The following is a 24444-nucleotide window of genomic DNA, read 5'->3' on the forward strand; positions in this document are numbered from 1 at the left end:
TAGTTTAGAGCTGACAAAGAATAAACAGCATTTGCAATATAATGTCTTTAGCACCGCGCTGCACTTGCTCATCCTACTTGGCTGTCACGTTGGAACTCCAACCAACATCAGTCAACGTCTTCTGTGATGGAGTCTGTTTTTAATAAGCACAGCACTATAATTACCTGACTGCAAAGTTAAAGCCAAATGACACTTATGATGAAGGTTTCACGGCTAAACAGTAAAGCCAGTGAAGCATCCACGTACCAACTGTCAGACAGGGAAATAGCTGGTTGAGTATTTGTTTCTTTATTGCTTGACTAGGGTCGTTTCATTTGTACTTGGAAACTTTGTCACAAACACAACAGGTGGGAAGAGGGGGCAAAAATGTTACTCAGACAAAAACAAAAATTCTATCTTCACAAGCCAATTACAATCTCTTCTGTAGAGAAGAAGGTCTAATTAATAACAACAATCTAATAGACTGAAGAGTTCCGTGGTACTAGGGTAGAGCAGATAAGGCTGCATTAAGGACCTGGATTTCTGTCTTGCAGCTCCTGTTTTCTTCAAAGCCATTGCAAGTCTTACAATGTCCTGTCTTCTAGCAAAAGCACCTTCACGCTAGAGCTCCTTCCACTCAGATTCTGTGTGATTGGATTTCTTTGGTTGGGGTTTACTGCATTAAAGAAGTTAAGTGTATTTTTAGTGAAATTAACACTTTCCAACTCTCATGATTTTATTGCAAGTCTCATGATATCTGATTTTTTTTTTCGAGTCCCAGCTCCTGGAGTCTTGGGATTACAGAAGACTCACAGCTTTCACTAAAAATAAGTTCCCAGCCCTTGTGGTTGCAGAGAAAAGCTTGGAAACATGAATCCTAGAGGTTCAGAAACAAAAAGGTAAATAAAAATAAGCCAAAATGAATTTTTAAAATCTCATTTGTATCGCTTAGGGTTGGCAGTTCTGCATTAACTCTGTACTCAAATGCCAAACTTTGTTGAAAGCAACAAAAACACCTTTTATACCATCAGGACATACATCCGAATGACTGTGTAAGCCTCAATCTGTATCCTATGTCCTACCGTGCTGATGCCCTTTCTAGGTGTATATAATGCCTCACCTGTCATTTGTGCCCATGACTGAGACTCTGTGAGGTCTATAGGGCTGGAACATAGTGTCCGTTGTGGAGCACCCAACACACTAACATGTACTACAAATAATAAAAATACTTAACTGCAGTGATTGTAAGCAAGACACAAGTAGTAATTCTTCTGCTCTGCTCTGCACTGATAAGACCTCAACAGGAGTATTGTATCCAGTTATGGGTGCCACGTTTCAGGAAAGATGTGGACAAATTGAAGAAAGTCCAGAAGAGAGCAGCAAAAATTATTAAAGGTTTAGAAAACGTGACCTATGGGGGAAGATTGAAAAAACTGGGTTTGTTTAGTCTGGAGAAGAGAAGGCTGAGAGGGGACATGATAACAGTTTTCAAGTATATAAAAGGTTGTTACAAGGAGGAGGTAGAAATATTTTTCTTCTTAACCTCTGAGGACAGGACAAGAAGTAATGCACTTAAATTGCAGCAAGAGTGGTTTAGGTTGGACATTAGGAAAAGCTTCCTAGCTGTCAGAGTGGTTAAGCACTGGAATAAATTTCCTAGGGAGGTTGTGGAATCTCCATCATGGGAGATTTTTAAGAGCAGGTTAGACAAACACCTGTCAGGGATGGCCTAGATCAGGGATAGGCAACCTTTGGCACGCGTGCCAAAGGCAGCACGCAAACTGATTTTCAGTGGCACTCACACTGCCCGGGTCCTGGCCAGCGGTTCAGGGGGCTCTGCATTTTAATTTAATTTTAAATGAAGCTTCTTAAACATTTTAAAAACCTTATTTACTTTACATACAACAATAGTTTAGTTATATATTATAGACTTACAGAAAGAGACCTTCTAAAAATGTTAAAATGTATGACTGGCACGCGAAACCTTAAATCAGAGTGAATAAATGTAGACTCAGCACAACCCCTGGATACTCAGATCTGCCATGAGTGCAGGGGCCTGGACTAGAAGATCTCTCGAGAGTCCCTCTAATCCTACAATTCTGTGATTCTCAGCCAGTAAAGTCAAAAGTTATGCGCTGAACATTTACCATGAAATCTGTGGTTAGAGCTGGTCAAAACTCATAATTTCCATCCTGTGCGAAATTCTGATTTTTTTTAAAAAAAAATCTCAAATGTCTAAATATCAATTTTTTTTAATGGGACAAAATGGTCAATGGAAATTTCTGGGAAACTTCAGCTGGGACATGCAAAACCACCCCACAATGTGATTTTGTCAAAAACTAAATATTTGGCATGAGAATGTTGTTTAATGGTTTTTTTCTATGGGAAGTTGAAAGAGTAAAAATTTGTATTTTATTTCTTGTTGCATTTTCTTTTCTTGTCTTTTTTTAATTTTTGAGGGGATTCCCTTCCCTATTTTACTTTTTCCCTCCCTCTGGAAAAAAAATGGGGGAAAAGCCATAGAGATGCTCAAGACTTAAAGAACAGGAGTACTTGTGGCACCTCAGAGACTAACAAATTTATTTGAGCATGAGCTTTCGTGTGCTACAACTCACTTTATCAGATGCATATATGTTCCATTCTATGCATCTGATGAAGTGGGCTGTAGCCCACGAAAGCTTATGCTCAAATAAATTTGTTAGTCTCTAAGGTGCCACAAGTACTCCTGTTCTTTTTGCAGATACAGACTAACACGGCTGCTACTCTGAAACAAGACTTAAAGAGGCACCCACCCATCCCGGGGAAAAACACTCCCCAATCTTTGTCTGGATTGTAAGGTCTTTGAGACAGGGACCACCTTTTCTTTTGTGCGTGTACAGCACCTAGCACAGTAGGGATCTGATCCCCAACTTGAGGGCTTGGCACTACTGTAATAATACATGGATGAAAAGGTAGCCTTTGAATAGGAAATCCTCAGCCTTCCAGACTGAAGCCCTCCTGCATGACTTGCGCATAGAATGTTGCTGAGATCTTGGGCCAAATTATGGCTCTAGATAGGGCCTCGTATGTGAAACACCGCCCTAGGGCCTGGGTTCTAGTCCCAGCTCAGCCACTAGCTGCTGTGCGACAATGGGCGAGTCATTTTCCTATCTTAAAACAGGAATAACAATGACTGTCTCTGTCATGGATTGTCTAGGTATACTTAAGCCTGCCTCAGCACAGGCGGGACCTCTTGAGGGCCCTTCCATACCTACCCTCCTGGGATTCTAGGCATACCTCTGTCGCAAAGTGCTTTGAGATCTACCAGGGACGCATGCTGTATAAGAGCTAGGTATTATATTTTTCAGAACAGCCAGGAACACTGGGATATAAAAGGTTTGCTCTAAAAATAATGCCCCTTACCAATGGCCCTATTTGTTATTTCAGAAACAGAACAACCTATGTCTTCACATTTACAAAGAGAAAATAAGGACTGGCGTAGCTTTTCCATAGAGCAGTGGTCCCCAACGTGGTGCCATGGCGCCCGCCGGGGCATCTATGTGCGCCCACATACTGGCTGGCAGACAAACATCCGCCCAAATGCCACCGAGAAGCGGCAACATCAAGAGGCGACAACACCTCTTGATGACGCTGCTTCTCGGCGGATGCTTGTCCGCCAGCCACCATCGTCGGTGGCTCGTCGTCCGGCGCCCGCCAGACAAAAAAGGTTGGGGACCACTGCCGTAGAGTCTAGCAGCTGGAGTGGATTTGAAAGTACCACAGTCACATAATAGAAGCAGGAACCTAACCTAGTGAGATCTCCCTAACAGAAACCAGGGTATTCAATACCTCAACCGCTCAGCTCAGTTGGCATGAAAGAATTCAAACAGCCTTGCAAACACAATAATGAAAAACGCACATGGCACTTAACTGCTGACGGGTTACACTTCTGTCCACCATGCATGTGACCCATGTCCTCTTAAAGATTTCCTATTCCTTGCTCAACTATTATTCACGTACTCCGTGCAGCACAGGACAAGCAGCTGAGGGTTCCAGATGCTGCCGGTGAATGAGTGGGAAGGTTGGGTAGCTGAAATCTGAGTAAGTTCTTTACCCACTCAACAGCCTCATGGGGAACGTATCTGTGTGATTCCAATGGGCACAAACCTGCACCACTGATGTCACAGGGAGTTTTGTAACTGAATTTCATGCACTTTGGCTAGCTCACCTTTATACAATACCTTTGTCTAACTGCACTTGGATGGCACGTCTTACTTTCTAAGTGTTTGTCCTGCTGCAGGGAGCGGAAAGTAACATTTTTTAAAAATACACCCCTTTCCACAGGGGCCAGAAAGCTTCACCTTCAGCAGTTCCACAAGTAAACTTATGGAGACTTTCCTTACAGTCGCGGGTAAGCAAAGTGCAGCCGATTGTAAGGTTACATACATTTTTGTCATTCTTCACAGCTATGCAGAGATGCACAGAACTTCCTCCCATTAAAAGCTTTGATAACTATCAAGGCCAGGGGGCAAGAATATTAATTATTAAGAGGGTTTATTTGTACAGGAAATATAAGCTGGTGTATTTTTAACATCACCTGGTAGCTCCTTCTGAATAAAATGACTGGTTAAAAAAATATATTTTCTATTAACAGTGTGGTGCAAAAAGGTCAAAATATCCAACCACAAACTGCACTGAGAAATATTCCTTCTTCAAGGACCCATTGCTATTAATGGCTCGCTGTACTACTCCTCCCAGTGAAACCTGCTTTGTCATTTTATTATTTAATATGAATCCTGCAGGAGCTGAGGGCAACCCCCCCCACACACACACCTCTTAGGTGCAGAAGATGGGGAGTAGTTAGGTTGACGTTTGACAGGCAGTCAGCACTAATCAGAATAAATTACTACTTCTTGTCTGAAGTCTTCCTTTGTCAGCTGCTAAGGGTCAGTTGCTATTTTAGCGCAGCTTATGCTGCCACGAACAGAATCTCAGCTGAAATGTATGTCAGTTCATCTCGAAATTCAGTGCTCTGAACTAATGCGGTTGGTTGTGTACATTAGTCATACAATACACAGCAATGATGTCCAAAATGAAAGTTGCTATTGGATAAACATTTCCCTACCGTGCAGCTCCGCTCTGAAAAGTGACTATAGAAATGGCACCTTTGTAAGTCAGCAACAGCTCTGCTCTTTGTGTAGATATATAGACATATTCACGGTGATCCCATTACACAACAAAACATGAGCTGGATTCTGTTCCTCCTTGGGCGTGATCAGAGTGTTTTTCCCTCCTTCCTTGGTATCTGAGGTGAGGGTCAGAAGCTACAATTGCATAATTAGTTGCAGAAATCAGAGAGACAATTATGAAAACTATGATGCCAGTTTCTCCTCCCTCCCACCCCTAGGGTGACCAGACAGCAAATGTGAAAAATCGGGACAGGGGGTGGGGGGTAATAGAAGCCTATTTAAGAAAAAGACCCAAAAATCAGGACTGTCCCTATAAAATCGGGACATAGGGTCACTCTACCCACCTCCCAAAGTCACTTACCAGAGATCTTACCACACTTTCAGTGTTTATCACCTCCTGAACAGGATTATGGAGAATGTAGGAATAGATGAAACTTGCAAATATTATGGGACTTACAAATCTTACCAATGTAAAAGGGAAAGAGACACTTAAAATATTCATCCACGTTAATGGAAATTCATCAGGGTGCTTTGAAAATATATACTTTTATTTATTTTTTATTGTGGCTGGGTTATTTGGAGGAACTGATCTGGCTGTCTGATAATTCTTTGTAAAAAGTTAAGGTTGACATTTAACTTTTGGAGAATAAAGCTTTTTAAAAAAGAGCATTTATGAATTCTGAATGTGCAGAATTCAGTCCCAATTCTGAAACTGCACTGGTATAGAATGCGGCATGGATCAGCATTCATGTCGCATTCCCCATCAGTACCCAGCCTGGGCCAGGAAAGCTAATGATCCAACCAGCGGACCCAATTCGGTGATGAATCCTAGTCACGTGCTACCCGAGGCACGTTGCACACATGCTAAGAATCTCTTTCGCATTTATTATTTGCATTATGGGATCCAGGATCAGAGCCCCACAGATACAGTCTCTCTCAGAGACCTTTTCAATGCTGCTATGAAAGTTTACCAGCCCAGGACAAAATCCACTAGCGCCCTTGTGCAAACAGTTTATGTCTCATACCAACCATTTAGTTTCCGTATATTTAACTTGAAAATCATCCATCATTTGGAACTAATTGAGTTCATTAAAATCTCATTTCACTTCCAAAAGTGCCAAAAAGATTCTTTCAGTGGAGACCTGGGATTCTGTTACTACAACCCATTATAATCAGCAATATGATATCTAGTATTTCATTGTGTAGACCTTTACAACTACTTGCAAATCCTTCTTGCATCCATTAGCAGGGTAAACTATGAAATCTGTATTATGGCTGACTCTGATTTAAAATATGGAAGCAGCTGAGAATGTTTTCAAAGTGCTACTTGAAATATTTCAAAGTAATAGTCATTAATCATATCTCCGCTCTGTGCTGAAGTTGTTTTAGTGCTATCTGGGGAATATGCTTGGTCTACAGTATGTCGGAGAATGAGTTTTTCTAAATAACTAACTTTTGTTTTCTGCTCTTGCTCATCTAAGGAACAGATGACATCAAGTTGAGAAAACGTTTTTGCCTTTTTGTTGATTCTGGCCTTAAAGAATCTTTTGAAATACCTTTTTTCAGCAGGTAATATTCCATGCCTATAAGTTCCCATTGTCCCATACTATCTCTCTGCTTTATCTCACTGTGATTAACGCTATGATCACAATAAAAATGTTTTATTTAGTAGATAATTGTGAGTACCGGTATCTGCTGTTTCCAAATGTCTTACTTTATTATCCTTGTTCAAGAAGGTCTTAATATTTAAGTGATTTACTAATCACTTAAAATGCCAGCCTAGCCATTAGGAGGGACATTTCATTATGCATTGCCTAATTTTATAGCACATTCTTTCCTTATAAACAGACCCATTACTGTGAGACATTAATTAAACCTCTTTGCCCATTATGAACTACACTTGGAAGACAACAACCATAACCAAAACATTTGCCCTGATGGATGTTCCTGCAACTCCAGTCTTTGGCTTGCAGAGAAGTGGTTCTAGTGGGACACGGTCACATTACACCATGGATAGCTGTGATCTGTGAAGAAAAGGTCTACTGACTAATACATGGCATTTGCACTTCGGCCTAATTTGCTGAACTGTTTAGCATCAATAACCTGGTCGTAAAAGACTCTCTGGGTTATGAGCCTATCTTTAGTGGAATGACATCAGCCATGTTTATTCGACCTAATGGTTAAAGCAAACGGCAGCCTGTTTCATTCTTGTGAACTTTCTCTTAACACTTCAGCTCAGAGGGGACATATCGTGATACCTGGTCCAGGAGATTTCCACATCCCTACCACCATCATGCCAGCCCATTCAGCACAATGCAAGAGAGGTTGTCAAGGATCAAAACACTGCTAGACTATGGTGATACAAGCAGAGAATTTGACCCACTATTTCCATAGGTGAAAATTTCAGCGTATAGTCCTGAAGGAAAATTCCAGCAAAATGCCACACAAGGTGCTTCCTGACCTTTCAGCTCACACCACTAGCTCTTGTGAAAGTACCGAATGGCTACCCTTGTAAATCAGAGTGTTCTGTTTGTCCATCAAACAAGGACGAGTGGGGCACACTTCCTTGTGCTTCCCCAGCAATATACTTCAGTTACCCTTTGATGGGACCACTTAACGGAGATAAGAAGGTGATTCAGCCTCCATGTCTGGTCAGCCGCTGACTCTTTGCTGATACGATCAACGCCAATTGTGAAGGTGACTTTTTCTGACGTGGCTGCCGGTCCCGTAGGAACTACAGTGGGATCAACTGACTTATTTCACAGATCCGTGGATTTTTAGGCCAGAAGAGTCTATAATGATGATCTAACATGGCTCCGAGTCAATGGCTGTAGCATATTGCCCTGAACGCCTCTGCAATTCTGATTTCATTCCAACGTGGGCTGGATTTTAACAGGTGACCTAAATAGGTAACAAGCTCTGTACTCTGTTACGAACCCCCAAGTCCTTTTCTTATCCAGCTCCATATGACTGAAGAAATATCTTTAAGCCGACTGTCCCTAGGGCACATGTTACCATGTTACTATGGTCCTAAAAGAAAATCTTTCAATTACACATGGTGCCAAAGTAGCACATATTCCCAGCCCATATGCCTGGAAAGGCCATTTTGCACATGTTCACGCCTCCATGACATTAGCTCCAATTAATTATGCATTTTGAATATATTAGCACAGGACAGTTTTTGTTCTTGGCAACAGAGGGTTAAGCTAAGCTAATGGACAGAAGTGGGGCCAACAGCTAAACTACAGAACGTATCACTGGGGCTTACATAGGAAACAGGACATACTTTGTTATTAAATCTTAAGGGCTATTTTTTGCAAAGAGGCACCATTTAGGCACCAAAATAAGTAGCCAGATTTTCAATTTAGCTCAGCATGTTGGGTGCTGAGCACTTCTGAAAATCAGGTCCTGATCTGGGTGCCTCAACGGGAGCCAAGCTCCTCTGAAAATCTGAGCACCAGCGGTGGGTGTGAAGCACTTGAAAATCTGGTCCTAAGTTGCATAGATTCTGTCTCCATAGGCACTAGCACCTACACTGGAGTTCTGGACCCACTCAGCCACTGAGGTCTACAGGATGGGACAGTGGTAACTCCACCAGGCTCAGCTACCCTTTTGTATGTAATACACGTAAAGTCTTACATTGTTGCGCTAGGAAGTGGGGTCAATAGTGCAGCAGCTACACCCAGCCAGATTCACAAGGATGCATGAAGATGCGCAGAGGAAAAGCACAAAAACTCCCCACTCTACCCCGCCTACCCCACCCCAACACACACACACACGAACCTCTCTTATAAGTCTGGCCACCGCTTCCCTGTGATCACTGTGTGAAAGAAGACGGAGAAGGGCAGAATGAGGGCAGGCCTTGGCACCATCCCCTTTCCAGAGCAACTAGCAGAGCTAAGGAGGAATTAAGTGGGGCGCGTGCTGCATCCTCTCAAATGCATTCTCCTGGAGCTGCCTCTCGGGTGTGTGCAGCCTGGTTATTGTGTGTGGCAGGTGACATCCAAATTCCCTGCTTGGGCTCCAGATCCTACAGTGCCCCATTTCGATCCTTTCCATCACTGCAGCATGAAGGGCAGAACCCAGCCTCTGTCGTCTCTTAACATACCCCTTAACACTCAATATTTACTGGCAGTTCCCGTGTACAGGTAACCCCAGATGTGGCTGATATGCTAGAACAGGAAATAGCTATGGGTTCTCTGATATCACCATGCAGCGACTCTTGGCAAACGTTTTAATGGCCACCATTGTAACTATGAGAGCAAAAAACTATTAAAGATTGTACCAGAAACACTGTCACAGTTGGAAGAATCTTAGCTGCGCTGAACCAAGGGCCACCCTGAGAGGATTCTATTTATGAGAAGCACAAAATTCCTGAGACAGCAGAACATATGCTAGCCAGTGGAGATCAGTGCTGGGCAACAGAGACAAAGCACATCCTGACATCCGCTCTTTGGAAAGCAACAGTCTCTCAAGGCCGCCTCCTCTGCATGTTTTGGACAAGCACTGTGGAAGCCAGTGCAGACGGATCCTCGTAGTGCCGCGTATCAGAAAACTGCCTCCCCCACCACCAAAAAAACCTACACTAATTTGGAAGAAAAGCAAACCTTACTGAAAAACAACAAGACCATCTCAGCACTAGTGCTGGCAGCACACATAGCTGAAAAGCAATCTCTGCACTCCAGACTAAACCAATGTTTGACAGAGAAGAAGAATGTGTGTTGGCAGCATTGCTTGGTCCAGATTTTCAAGGAGAAAATTGAACCTATTCTTCCACCCTGCGTGGACACGGAGCACTGAAAGGTGTTCTGGAAGAACACAAAGCAAGCCAGACTGCGCCATCCTGCCTCCTTCTCTTCTTCTTCCACGGGCCTAGTTCCACAGGCGGGACCTCCTGTACATCCCTGAAAGACCCCTTTCAACTCAGAATCTAGCCCAGACAAAGAGCTTATGACTTGGACTTAGGTAGGGTAGCTAAGGAAACAGCAACTGTGACAGCAGCTGCAAAGTGATAGTTCTGCCTTACGAGTAGAAGGTTGGAAATTTGGAAGAGAGAGATAATATTCCAGGGGACATTCATCTTCTGGGGATGGCAGAAAACTGTGAACGCAGGCACACAAACTTTGCAACCATAATCAGCGGAGCAGCTGTGGTATACCTGAGAGCATCATTCTGCCCATAAGCCACGCCAGAGTCAGGACTCTGGTCCTTTGCTCTGAATTACACTAATGCAACCCCATTAGCTTCCTTTCATGTTTGCAGCACGATACTGGTGGGTTTGGATGCCCAGCTGGAGACACCTCAAAGTGCTGAGCACCTGCCCCTGAAAGAGCAGGTCCTTTTAAGGGGTCTCAAGTTGGACACCAAAAATTGAGGCCCCTGAAGTCACTGGTCACGTTTAGAAATGTTGGCCTCCCCATACAATGTATTTGATCGGAGGGAAGTGTCTCTTGTGTCTGGCCAGGGGTGGCTCTAGGGATTTTGCCGCCCCAAGCACTGCAGGCAGGCTGCCTCTGGTGGTGTGCCTGCGGAGGGTCCGCTGGTCCCGCGGCTTCGGCAGACCTGCCGCAGACGTGCCTGCGGGAGGTCCTCCGAAGCTGCAGGATCAGCGGACCCTCTGCAGGCACGCCTGCGGGAGGTCCACCGAAGCCGCGGGACCAGCGGACCCTCCGCAGGCAAACCGCCGGAGGCAGCCTGCCTGCCGCCCTCGCAGCATCGGCAGAGTGCCCCCCGTGGCTTGCCGCCCCAAGCACACGCTTGGCGTGCTGGGGCCTGGAGCCGCCCCTGTGTCTGGCATGTGGCCAATTAGTCGTTAACATGCCCCATGCACAATAACTAGCATGCAGCATCTTGTGTTTCGCAGAGATGTCACAAAAGAGCAGCCACATTTAATGTCTCTGTTCTTGTTGGGGCGTCATCACAGGTTAGAAGCAGGATGACAACACGGACAGATACTGAGCATCCTTGGCTCCCACTGATTTCCGTGCTGATGTCTTAAACCTTGCAGGATTGGGCCCCAAAGCAGGTACATTTCTTATTTTAAAAGATTCTCATAGTCCCTCTGGCAACCTCACAGATCCACTCCCTTATCACTGCCTTCTTTCTGGCCAAGAAGAACAAAACCTTCAGCATGACCTCATGTGCTCTTAGATCAGTGACAGATGAGCACAACTCACTGTTGCACATACCAGGCATTCTGGAAGTTGTGGGCTTTGCATGTTAGAGACCCTGGGTTCTGGGCCTGCAGTGACCTCCGCTAACTCATTTAAAAATGGTCTTCTAGGTTGGAGGTTTGTGGGTATTGTCAATAATAAATGCAATGAAGTGCACGGGAATTTCAATAATTGTTATATAAGGGTGATTGTAGCGGGGTGGCTACCCGCTCCTGCCCTTTGGGGCTTTAAAACAGCCCTGGGAAGGGGCTTTTTGGCTGGGCTGATTGGGGAAGTGGCTGCAGCTGGAGGCCACGCCCCAAACTGAACAGGGCTTATAAGAAGGCAGGGAAGCCAGGAGCAGTCAGTCTCTCTCTGCTTCCAGAGAGAGATGGGCCTGGCTGCTTAGAGGCTGAGAAGGTACCTATGGTGAAGCAGGGCTGGGGAAGGGCTGAGGAGCTAGGGAAGCTCCAGCCTGGAAAGCCCCAGGCTGCGGCCTAGAAAAGGGCAAGAGGTACTGGGGGTTGCAAGGGACAACCCAGGAGTAGGTAAAGCAGCAGGTCCAAACCCCTTTTTGCCTGTGATGAGTGGGCTGATGCTGCAGTCTGCCCCAGGGTGTGGGGCTAGACCATGACTGTCAGTGGCCACTACTGAGGCAAAGTGGGGATAGTAGGGTGGGGGCTCCCCTGGGAGGAGGAGACCCAGTTATAGTTAAAGGGGCACCGGGTCCAGGGAGGGACACGGGGCCGAGAGCAAAACAGGTGGATCACCAGCCTGCAGAGGGCGCTCCGGACTGGAAGAAGAGCTAATTCCCGGAGTAACCAGTAGGAGGCGCCGCAGGGGTGAGTACCGCCCTGTTACAGTGACATATGAACTGCTCACCTCTTAGCCTTCCCTCAGCTGGGAATCGGGCTGTTAGATAAGAAAAGCTTTCATTCTCCTGCTTGGTAGCCTCCAAAGGACTGGAGTAAAAGTGTTCATATCACAACTGATTTGTCATGGAGTGAGAATTCAGCAGGTTCACATTGGCACATTTTCCATGATGTCTAAAAAGTTATAAAATGCTCCATAGAGAAGCACTTCTGACGTACAAATGCTATACTAGGAATCAGTACATGAGCAGCAAAAATGAGCACCCCCAAGAACAGGTCTCTGAAGCTTGTCGGTTTCTTGTAAGAAAGGTACAGAGAAAAGTGAGAAAATCCAGAGGAAAAATGACCCAGTAGGGTGGGTTTTTGAACTCTTATTTTTTGGTGTCAATTCATTTTTCATGGAGCCACCAAATGCACTGAGAATTTAGTCGGTGTTTGGTTTTTTGCCATTTCAATGAGATTTTTTACAAAATAAATTAAAAAACTGAACTCTAAAACACAACCTCGACTACGGTCCTTTAAAAGCTACGGTGTACAGAAATGGAACAGATAATTCCATTTAACAGTTATGGCACCTTCCTGCACTGCAAAATAGCTAAGCAAGAGAAAAAATACGTGAAAAGCAATTAAATCAGTAAAATCAAATCTTGCAAGGGATGCAAATATAGGACACGGAACTGCTATAACAAACGAACAAATAACGCTTACGTTGCAAGCTGGGAGGAAGGCAGCTGCCAGTGCACTGGCTTGCAAATATCTTTCCTAGCATTCCTAAAGAATGAAGTTATGATTTAAGGATTGTTTGACAACAGCAACTAACCTTCTATGGGTACGTCTACACTACAAGACTATTTCGAATTAACTTAATTCGAATTTGTGGAATCGACCTTATGAAGTCGAATTTGTGTATCCACACTAAAAACACTAATTCGACTTTGAGTCCACACTAACGGGGCCAGCGTCGACTTTGGAAGCGTTGCACTGTGGGAAGCTATCCCACAGTTCCCGCAGTCCCCGCTGCCCATTTGAATTCTGGGATTTCCCCACAATGCATGCTGGGGGGAAAAATGTGTCGAGGGTGGTTTTGTGTAACTGTCGTCATTGAACCGTCAATCACGCCCTCCCTCCATTAAAGCGCGGGCGGGAAATCTGTTCGCGCCCTTGTCTGGTCGGTTACAGCGCGGACGCCACAGCACTGCGAGCATGGAGCCCGCTGCGCTCATCGCTGCACTTATGGCCGTTGTCAACTCCTCGCACCTTATCGTCCACCTCTTCCACAGTCAGCTGCTGAGAAATCGGGCGAGGAGGCTCCGGCAGCGCGGTGAGGAGAGTGGCGCAGACCTCTCACAAAGCAGGGTACGCCGCGCAGTGGAGATCATGGTGGCAATGGGTCAAGTTCATGGTGTGGAACGGCGATTCTGGGCCCGGGAAACAAGCACGGATTGGTGGGACCGCGTAGTGCTGCAGGTCTGGGATGAATCACAGTGGCTGCGAAACTTCAGGATGCGTAAGGGCACTTTCCTTGAACTCTGACTTGCTGGCCCCTGCCCTGAAGCGCCAGGACACCCGGATGTGAGCAGCCCTGACTGTGCAGAAGCGAGTGGCCATAGCCCTCTGGAAACTTGCAACGCCAGACAAACTTGCAACTACCGGTCAGTAGCGAACCACTTTGGCGTGGGCAAATCTACCGTGGGGGTTGCTGTGATTCAAGTAGCCCACGCAATCGTTGAGCAACTGCTCTCAAAGGTAGTGACTCTAGGAAATGTCCAGGTCGTCAGAGATGGCTTCGGCGCGATGGGATTCCCAAACTGCGGTGGGGCTATAGATGGGACTCACATACCTATCCTGAGACCAGCCCACCAGGCCAGCCACTACATTAACCGAAAGGGCTACTTTTCTATGGTGCTGCAAGCACTGGTGGACCATAGGGGACGTTTTACCAACATCTACGTCGGGTGGCCGGGCAAGGTTCATGACGCGCATGTGTTCAGGAACTCTGGTCTGTTTAGACGCCTCCAGGCAGGAAGTTTCTTCCCGGACCACAAAATAACGGTTGGGGATGTGCAGATGCCTACAGTCATCCTCGGGGACCCAGCCTACCCACTAATGCCCTGGCTCATGAAGCCCTACACAGGCGCCTTGGACAGTGAGAAGGAACTCTTCAACTACCGGCTGAGCAAGTGCAGAATGGTGGTGGAGTGTGCTTTCGGACGTCTCAAGGGGAGATGGCGGAGCTTACTCACTCGCTCGGACCTCAGCGAAAAAAATATCCCCGTTGTTATTGCAGCTTGCTGTGTGCTCCACAATCTCTGTGAGAGCAAGGGGGAGATCTTTATGGCGGGATGGGAGGTTGAGGCAAATCGCCTGGCTGCTGATTACACTCAGCCAGACACCCGTGCCATTAGAAGATCCCAGCGGGAAGCGCTGTGCATCCGGGAGGCTTTGAAAGCTAGGTTCCTCGGAGAGCAGGGTAACCTAGGAATGGCCACTTGATTTACAGAGAAGCTGAACCTGAGCCTGTTTCGGTGACTGTTGACTTCGATCTGCGGTTACATACCCCGTTCCCCGGGTTTCCCCCCTTCCAACACACGTTTTAAAATAAAGTTAATGGAACACAGATTAGTAACAAAGTTTTCTTTAATTATGAATTCCTGTTCTAGGGTTGAAACATGGACGCAGACTGTGGTGGGTACGGTGTGCACTGATGTACAGACCGCTTCTACACTAGAGGAATGACAGGCTCCTGCTCCTACAGCGGTCTCTGGGGGGAGGACAGTTGCGGGTGGGTGTGCAGGAAGGGGGGTGGGTTTGCAGGAAGGGGTGAGGGGTGCCGTCTTTGGGACAGAGTTTGGATGCAGGCTCTGGGCTGGGGGTTTGGGCGTAGGAAGGGGTGAGGGGTGTGTGGGAAGGGTGAGTATGTGTCCGTGGATGAGGGCTCTTGCTGGGGCTCAGGGCATCAGAGAGGCTCGTGGCTAGGGTGGAAGGGCATGGTAAGGCCAGCCTGCCTTGCCATTTGTGGATTGGCAGGCGCTAGGACCCTGGGGCGGCATACACCTCACAGAGTGACCCGGGGCAGCATACACCTCCCAGACTGACCCTGGTGCCTAGTGACTGCGGTCTGTGTGTGTCCTGCTGTTGATCCTGCCCCCAAGTCTGTACCCTGGTAATGGAGGCTGTCCTATGCGATTAAAAAACCCCTCCCCCCCCTTCAGACAAAGTCTTCTGACAAGAAAAACGGGACGGAAACAGTGAATAACAACAAACTACTTTTAATACTCAACTACACAGTGGGGGATGAAACTTGGATTTGGGACTGGGTGACGCAGGAAGGGAAGCTCTTCTCAAAGTTTATGGCATCAGAGCTGTGTGGTACATGAGCGCTCTGCTGGGGTACTGTGCCAGTTTTCACGGCCCCTAGCGCCCCTCCTTCTTGTTATTTTGGGTGAGGGGGGGACAGGACTTTGTGGCGGGGGATTGCGGTTGCAGATACAGTGCAGGGGGGCTCTCTCCTCCTGCCTGCGGTCCTGCAGAACATCTACAAGGCGCCGGAGCGTGTCCGTTTGCTCCCTCATTAGCCCAAGCAGCGTTTGAGTCGCCTGCTGGTCTTCCTGCCGCCACCTGTCCTCCCGTTCGATGTGTGAGCGCTGGTGCTGACATAGGGTCTTCCTCCACTGTCTCTGCTCGGCCACCTCGGCTCTGGAGCAGGCCATCAGTTCCGAGAACATGTCGTCCCTAGTCTTTTTCTTTCGCCGCCTAATCTGCGCCAGCCTCTGTGAGGGGGATGCCGGGGCAGTTTGGGAAAGAGCCGCAGCTGTGTGATGGCAAAAAGGAAGTGATTTCCTTGAAAAGATACATGTTTGCGAACAGTGAACACAGTCTACTCAGTTTCTGTGAACAAGACCATACAGGGAACCTAGTCTCACGAGCTCTCAGGACAAGTTCGAGATTTCGGAAGACGCTTTCAGTGGCTGCGGTCTTGCACCGGAGATCGGACAAGCGGGGCAGTACAGCTGAATCCGTTTATCAGCCAGGCCTGGTAAGCCCTACACTATAGGCTGCTTGACAGTTAATGGGTAGCTGTGCCCTCCCGCAGAAGGCAATCTGGAAAGCATAAAGTCCGACCCTGTTCCAGCCCCTCGCGGCTGGGCCCGGGAAAGATCACTGTATGCTTTTCCTCTGCGGCCTCCAACACGTGCCTGTTGAACGAAGGTCTTTGCTATGCAAAGTAAAAGTCAAGCATTCACAATAGTAACAGTACACTAATTGCCCTACTTAGATGCAGCAGTCGCCGAACGACATTACCCTGAGGCGGGTCACTCGGAGAGAGAGAGAGAGGATGCTGCGGGAATCCCTGCACAGACCAGGACCGTATGCAGCCATGCTGGTGGAGGCAATGGTTCCGCTTTATGTGAGGATGGCCTGGCGCGGAAGAGTGTGCTTCCACGGAGCACCAAATAAGGCACCTCTCCCCAGGAACCTCCTGCGGAGGCTTTTCGAGCACCTCTACGAGACCTTCGTGGAAGTGACCGAAGAGGATTTCTATTCAATCCCTATATGTGTGGACCTTCTTTTTATATAGTTTTATATGGACAACTTTTTAGCTAGTTTTTAAGATAGTATATATTCCTGTTTTTTAAGAAATAAATGTTTCCATGTTTATAACACTTACCGACTGATCCTTCCCCTGATTCTGAGTCCGTGTTAACGGCCGGGGAGGGTTGGTAGGGGATCTCTGTGAGGGTGATGAAGAGATCCTGGCTGTCGGGGAAAGCGGTATTGTAAGCGCTGTCGCCTGCGTCGTCCTCCACAAACCCTTCCTCATCTTCCCCATCGGCGAACATCGCCGAGGAACTGCCCCTCGACACTATCCCATCCTCAGAGTCCACGGTCACTGGTGGGGCAGTGGTGGCAGACCCACCTAGAATAGCATGCAGTGCCTCGTAGAAGCGGCATGTCTGGGGCTGGGCCCGAGCGTCCGTTTGCCTCTCTGTGCTTATGGTAGCCTTGTCTCAGGTCCTTGATTTTCACGCGGCACTGCGTTGTATCCCGGCTGTATCCTCTGAGTGCCATGGCTTTGGAGACCTTCTCGTAGGTCTTTGCATTCCGTTTGTTGGAGCGCAGCTCCGAAAGCACAGACTCATCGCCCCACACAGCGATCAGATCCAGGACTTCCCGGTCGGTCCATGCTCGGGACCTCTTTCTATTCTGGGATTGCATGGACTCCTCTGATGGAGAGCTCTGCATCGTTGCAGGTGCTGCTGAGCTCGCCCCGATGTCCAACCAGGAATTGAGATTCCAACTGGCCAGACAGGAAAAGGAATTCAAATTTTCCCGGGTCGTTTCCTGTGTGGCTGGTCAGAGAATCCAAGCTTGGACTGCTGTCCAGAGCGTCAACAGAGTGGTGCAGTGTGGGATAGCTCCCGGAGCTAGTAAGTTCGATTTGCATCCACACCTAGCCTAATTCGACATAGCCATGTCGAATTTAGCGCTACTCCACTCGTTGGGGTGGAGTACCGAATTCGAACTAAAGAGCCCTCTAGGTCGAATTAAATGACTTCCTGGTGTGGACGGTTGCACGGTTAATTTGAATTAACGCTGCTAAATTCGAATTAAAGTCCTAGTGTAGACCAGGCCTATGACTTTACTCCATCGGCAAATGGGGGGGGGGGGATATAATGCTGGTAATTGCTTTCTACAGGCCTGGAGAACTTTGAAAGGAGAAATATCTGTAAATACAAGATCAAATTCTGCTCTCTTTACCTCACCTCCAGCAGAACCTTTCTGCATGACTAGCCTTGTTGAAATCAATGGGACTACCTGCAGACTACAGGAAAGGCGGCAGAATCTGGCCTGCAGTGAACAAATAGCTGCCTTTACCACACAGGTAATTCTGAATGAATGTTGCTACAGGGTCCATCCTGATGCCCAAATTCACTTCTGGATTGTCAAAGAACATGCCTGCCCTGTAGCACCCCTTTCTGGTCACGTGTGGCTCTGCTGAGGCCTGCCTCAGTTTCCCCTTCATGCAGACTCTAAAAGTCCACACAGTCCAGATCTTGGACCCTTTTGGGGTCCAACTGATTAAGTCCTGCACAAAGACTTTCAAAATAGAACTCAAACTTACAATGTCTTCATCCCAGTTTCAGCTGGGCCAGGCCCATCCTCCTTCAAGGTCCATCCTCTTTCTAAAGGTCATTTCTTTTGCCCCAGTTCCAAGGTAGGCCCAGTCCCTCTTCCCTGAGGGTCTTTCTTCTGGAGTTTGACCTTCTCCACTGGTGTCTTTGCCCTGTTAACTCAGAGCCTTCTTACTCCCTGAAGTGTCTGCAGGTATCTGCCACCCCACATGCAGCTGTCTACCCCCCCGCCCCAACACCCAGATAACCTCCCTTAAGCCCAACTGGGCAGCAGTAACATCCTAGAACACTGACAACACAAACACACTAGTAAAAAAAAAAAGCAGCTTTCATCTTTCATTTCATTTCAAACCCTGAGATTTGTGGCCTCCTTTATTGTGAGGGAGACAAGAAATTTGCTCTTTTCTTTCCCCGTCCTCTTATTCTTCTCTGCTGTCTTAATTCCCTTCCTTTGTGCCGTGCTGGTGTTACCATCTAAGCCTCTCTTCCTGCCTTTCCACTTCTCAAAGCAAGTTGTCCAAAAGGGCCCAAGCTACTTCTTACAGCTAGTCTGCCCATTGCAACAGGTTTGCTGCACTGCAACGCAACAGAGCAGAACTGACCCCCCAGCTCTGCATAAGCCGGGTTTCTGAGAGGCTCTTCCTCTCTAGAAGAAGCAGAGTTGCCTGTCCAACATCCAGCTAAACAATAGCCTTCCCAAGCTAAATCCAGCAGTCATATTTTTACCATGTCAGTCATTTCTAGTACCGTATATTACACAATCAGGGAGCTCTCCTTGCTATCCGCAGCCGTCGGTTTTCTACATCTGAGCCACATTACCCCTTTTTACATGGCTAAAATGCATTCCCCCACGCAAAATAAGATTTCAAATCATAAGCCAAAATCCCCTGTCATTCATGTAATTACTTTACTAACACTAATTAGCAAGAGGCTATGTATCCCAGAAGATTGCTCCTGGTAATTATACTTGGAGACCAAGTTCTGGACTAAAGAGCACCTGACTTACAAAAGGCAGTTTCCAAATGTAAGGTGCTGCTCTCCTGATTCCCAGACTCCCCAGTGAGGACGGCTCCGCGACGGGAGCCGTGCTACCAACAGCCAAGCCCCCACTTCATGTCTGCTCCGCTGCAGCTAGAGAGAAGCCAACAGGAGTCAATGGGAATTCATGGTTCTGATCCCACACAGGGCACCTAGCTCCTCACTATACCCTTCTGCAAAATCCTGGGGAACCTAATCCCACAGAGCTCTAGTGGAGGCACTTCTGAGGGCTCTCCAGAGGGGAGGATATGACGGTACAGAGCCACAGCCATGCCGAAGAGACAGCATGGATCCCAGCATGATCCTCACTCATCATGGAAATGGAGGGGATGGATGCACGAGCCAGTCTGACGTTACCAATAAACATGTCAGTGATGCATGGATCAGCAATAAGCTAAAAAGTTGGCTGCGTGGAATTGTGTATCAAATACGGCGTCTGCTTCTGATCTGCTACACCTCTGTAAATCTGGAGTAACTCCACTGAGTGCAGCAGTGTTACTCCAGATTTACACAAGGGACGCTAAGACCAGAATCTGGCCCAAATGAGTTACTGTACAACCTATAGACAGTCTGTGTGTGTGGACTAGGGCGACAAAGGAAAGAAGGCCTTGAGGTTCAGACAGCAACGGGGACTCCTGCGGGTTTGGGTTCAAGTCCTGGATCTGCCATGAACTCTGACTGGCCTTAGACCAGCGACTTTATTCCTCTGGGACTCAGTTCCCTGTGGGAATAATAATGCTTCCCTGCTTCAAAGGTGTTGTGAGCACAAATTCTTTAGTGCTGGACACTGTGGTCATGGAAGCCCTATGTACCTAGAGAGGGAATTGAGGTGAGCACAGGTACACCCACGGAGAACAAATGGAGTAGGAGGGGGTGGAAAAGAGCCGGATGATTTTTTATGTCTTTATACTTGTGTCAGATGGAAACTAACAAGAATCTCATAAAAACCCATGTGGCTTCCCAAAGCACATAACTCCGCTCAGCCCACCGGAAAGGGCTTGGTTCTATGAAGCGTGCTACAAACATCTGCCGAGGTAACACTTGGCCGCAGGGAACTTGTTTCACGCCGAATGACAGATATTCAAAGGGTTTTTTTTTTTCACTGAGCCAAAGCAGTGACCCCTCAAGCCGAGCTCGTGATGATGTGCGCAGGACGGACAGTTGTAAAAGGCAATTAACGGGGGTGAGCAACGGGGGATTTCAGTCTAATTGGATATTTCAATCACAGGTGCACAACCCAAACATTCACAACCATAATGTGCCAGGCAACGTTCAGCCTGTCTGACAGGAATGTGTGGCATCTGGCTGCACAGCAAGCAAAAGGAGGTGTTAATACAGCACCATTTGGAAAGAATCTCACCGATAGGAATCAGATGGTGAAGCTTTGGTCTGCCAATAGCATCAAACTATTTATAGTTTCTTTGGCCCTGATTCAGCAAGTTATGTAAGCCTGAGCCTCACTATAAGCATGTGAGTAATCCCACCAACATTGCTTTTCACTTGCTAAGAGGTAGGCACCATAACCACCATGCTGAACAGAGGCCATAGAGATTTGCTGTTTTTAAATCAATCCTGAAGCAGGGAGGCCAAGAATTTCAGCCCCACAACAACAGCGGCATGGCTTTTTCTTTGTTTAAAGATGATCTATAAACATTACGGTCTTAATTCCATTGCCAAAGGAAGGCTGTTTGCACCACTGAGCTTACTGTCGCTTTCCTATGGTTTAGAGAAGTCACTACGATTTGTAATCCTGTTGTTAAAGAATTGTCTTGAAGAATCAATCTGGGCTTCGTCAGCTGTAACTGGACCCCATGCAATGCCAAAGACTGGATATTGAACGCTGCCAAATGTCATGAATTCCCAATGTGACTTTAAAGCCTTTTTTTTTCCAGTAGAAAGGCTTGCCCTAGATTTTCACTCCAAAGCAAATTTCTAGGCCAGGCAGTTTCACTAAAACACAGACTTTAAAGTTGTGCAGGGAGTTATTAAAGAGACATTAATGAGATAGGATGTGTAGACTTCATCCACAGCTAATGGTAATTACCTGAGAAATTTGCATCAGACTAATAAAAAAAGTATTTTTTTAAAAAAAACTTTCAATTAGAATCCAAATTTTCACCCCTTCTGATCTAAAATGGATCTGGATAATGAGAAAAACAGTCAATCTATAATTAGTTACCAGTCCTTAATGGCACTCTCTTCCTGTCAATCACCTGTGGGCTAACTGAAGCAATCCAATAAACAGTGGACGAGAAGATCCCATTTTGGTCCAGTGTCAAAAAGCAGAACAACCAGTAGAAGGAAGAAACCAAACTGCAACAACAAGGGCCTTTCCCTCAAACATTGCCTAGCCCTACAGACAGATGGCAACTTTTTCTGAAAAGTAGCCAATCATGAGCCTTCCTGGCCAAAACAATGGTGCTACTTGTGTCATAAGAAGATTCCAAGAGACTCCAGAACATCAGGCAAGTCATAATCAGTAGCTCCAAAGCTTTAGGCTCTGCTTCCCCATACACCTGTCAGTGCACCAGAATCATTGGTATCATTTTACAGACATTGCAAATTCACAGACCCTTGTGAAAATCTGACGGGAGCAGCTTGTTGGAGAGTGGGGTTCATGCAACAAGAAGGAGGCAGCCAAGACACAGGATCTTTTCTTTGAAGTACAATATACTTGGAGGAGGGGAAGGTGATCAGGAACAGTCAGCATGGATTCACCAAGGGCAAGTCATGCCTGACTAACCTGACTGCCGTCTATGATGAGATATGTGGATATGGGGAAAGCAGTGGACGTGATATATCTCGACTTTAGAAAAGCTTTTGATACAGACTCCCACAGTATTCTTGCCAGTAAGTTAAAGAAGTAGGGATTGGATGAATGGACTATAAGGTGGAGAGAAAACTGGCTAGATCGTTGGGCTCAACGGGTAGTGATCAATAGCTTGATGTCTAGTTGGCAGCTGGTATCAAGTGGAGTGCCCCAAGGGTCAGTCTTGGGGCTGGTTTTGTTCAACATCTTCATTAATGATCTGGATGATGGGATGGATTGCACCCTCAGCAAGTTCACCGATGACACTAAGCTGGGGGGACAGGTAGATAAGATGGAGGATAGGGATAGGGTCCAGAGTGACCTAGACAGATTGGAGGATTGGGCCAAAAGAAATCTGATGAGGTTCAACAAGGAAAAGTGCAGAGTCCTGCACTTAGGACAGAAGAATCCCATGTACTGCTACAGGCTGGGGACTGACTGGCTAAGCAGCAGTTCTGCAGAAAAGGACCTGGGGATAACAATGGATGAGAAGCTGGATATGAGTCAGCACTGTGCCCTTGTTGCCAAGAAGACTAATGGCATATTGGGCTGCATTAGTAGGAGTGTTGCCAGCAGATCGAGGGAAGTGATTATTCCCCTCTATTCGGCACTGGTGAGGCCACATCTGGAGTATTGCATCCAGTTTTGGACCCCCCACTACAGAAGGGATGTGGACAAATTTGGAGAGAGTCCAGCGGAGGGAAACAAAAATGATTAGGAGGCTGGGGCACATGACTCACGAGGAGAGGCTGAGGGAACTGGGATTATTTAGTCTGCAGAAGAGAAGATTGAGGGGGATTTGATAGCAGCCTTCAACTACCTGAAGGCGGGTTCCAAAGAGGATAAAGCTCGGCTGTTCTCAGTGGTGGCAGATGACCGAACACGGAGCAATGGTCTCAAGTTGCAGTGGGGGAGGTCTAGGTTGGATATTAGGAAAAACTATTTCCCTAGGAGGGTGGTGAAGCACTAGAATGGGTTACCTAGGAAGGTGGTGGAATCTCCTTCCTTAGAGGTTTTTAAGGTCCAGCTTGACAAAGCCCTGGCTGGGATGATTTAGGTGGTGTTGGCCCTGCTTTGAGCAGGGGGTTGGACTAGATGACATTATGAGGTCTCTTCCAGCCCTAATCTTCTATTATTCTATGATACCTTTTAAGGGACTGACACTTTTTCAGACTCTTCAGTTAGGGCCTCTCTCTCTCCTTAGCAAGCAAATTAAACAAATGTAGGCCTAGTACTCTCAATTCAGAAGCAGTGCAATAGTAAGTTACACACTGGTAAGTAAGTGTGAGTAAGTGTGAGGTTTGGTCTAGCCACAAAGTTGCACCAGTCAACAAAAGGTGTATGTTGCACTGGTTTTGCTAAACAGGTGCTGTCTGTGTGTGGACACTCTTAATTGGTTTAAACCTGGCTGATACCAGCTGAGCCTGACATTTATAACTCATATATTCCATTTGAATACCCTCCAATGTCCTCGAGTGCCAATGATGTTGCTGCTGAGGGCAAGAGATCTCAGGGAATTAGTCAGTATTTACAATTAATCGTTCCCAGAAGCACAATTTTTGAAGTCCATGTTTTTGGGACAGGCAGCAACCTCGTGGCATGAATACCAAACACTTGCCCCATCCTCCTCCTCCTCTCTACTCCCAGGCATTGGCCATGCAAAGAAGGCAGATTACATAGGACTACAGATGGTGGACATATCTGCCTGCAGCATCTATTGTTTACCCAAACCATGCTGAAAGTGATGAATGAAACAAGCCAGCTGCTTGCAAATATATTCCTTTCTCAGCAGACGTATGATCAGAAGATTGACTTCTACGAGTTGGTTGTAAACCTCTCAGGTCAAAATGAAATATTAATAAAAAATATATTTACTCTTCTCTTTAAGAATTCAATACCTCGAAATAGGCCCAGCTAAAGATCTCCCACAGCAGAACTCCCTATCTGTATTTAAACTATTTGTATCTTTTAACTGCTTTGCAAGTCTACAGAAAGAGGCAAGTCAAAATTTCTCTTCTGAGGTTTTAGTTTATTAATGAAATTACCAACAGAAGAATCAGAAATATTTATTGTAATGATTCAGCTCCCGTGTTTATGCAGCACAGTCACTGAAAAATCATGCAGATCAGCAAATCAACCTTAGTGTTTACATGCAACACACACACACAAAACTCACTGGGCAAATTGCTGATCCGCATGATATTTAAATGACTGCGCTATATAACTATGGGAGCTGAATCAATATCTGTCAATATCAATATCGGAAATAAATATCTGTCATTCTTCTGTTAG

At 46.5% G+C, this 24444-nt stretch overlaps 1 long non-coding RNA gene across 1 annotated transcript in view; it reads right to left on the reverse strand.

The window, feature by feature from the left end:
- Window positions 1-299: 299 nt before the first annotated feature.
- The window catches only part of LOC120405325, a 155743-nt gene continuing 131598 nt past the window's right edge, over window positions 300-24444 (reverse strand). Inside the window, exon 3 of the long non-coding RNA XR_005598497.1 lies at window positions 300-655. This is a non-coding gene — a long non-coding RNA (uncharacterized LOC120405325). The remainder of the gene's footprint in view (window positions 656-24444) is intronic.

Source organism: Mauremys reevesii, linkage group 4, assembly GCF_016161935.1.
Source record: "Mauremys reevesii isolate NIE-2019 linkage group 4, ASM1616193v1, whole genome shotgun sequence".
Lineage (NCBI taxonomy): Eukaryota > Metazoa > Chordata > Testudines > Geoemydidae > Mauremys > Mauremys reevesii.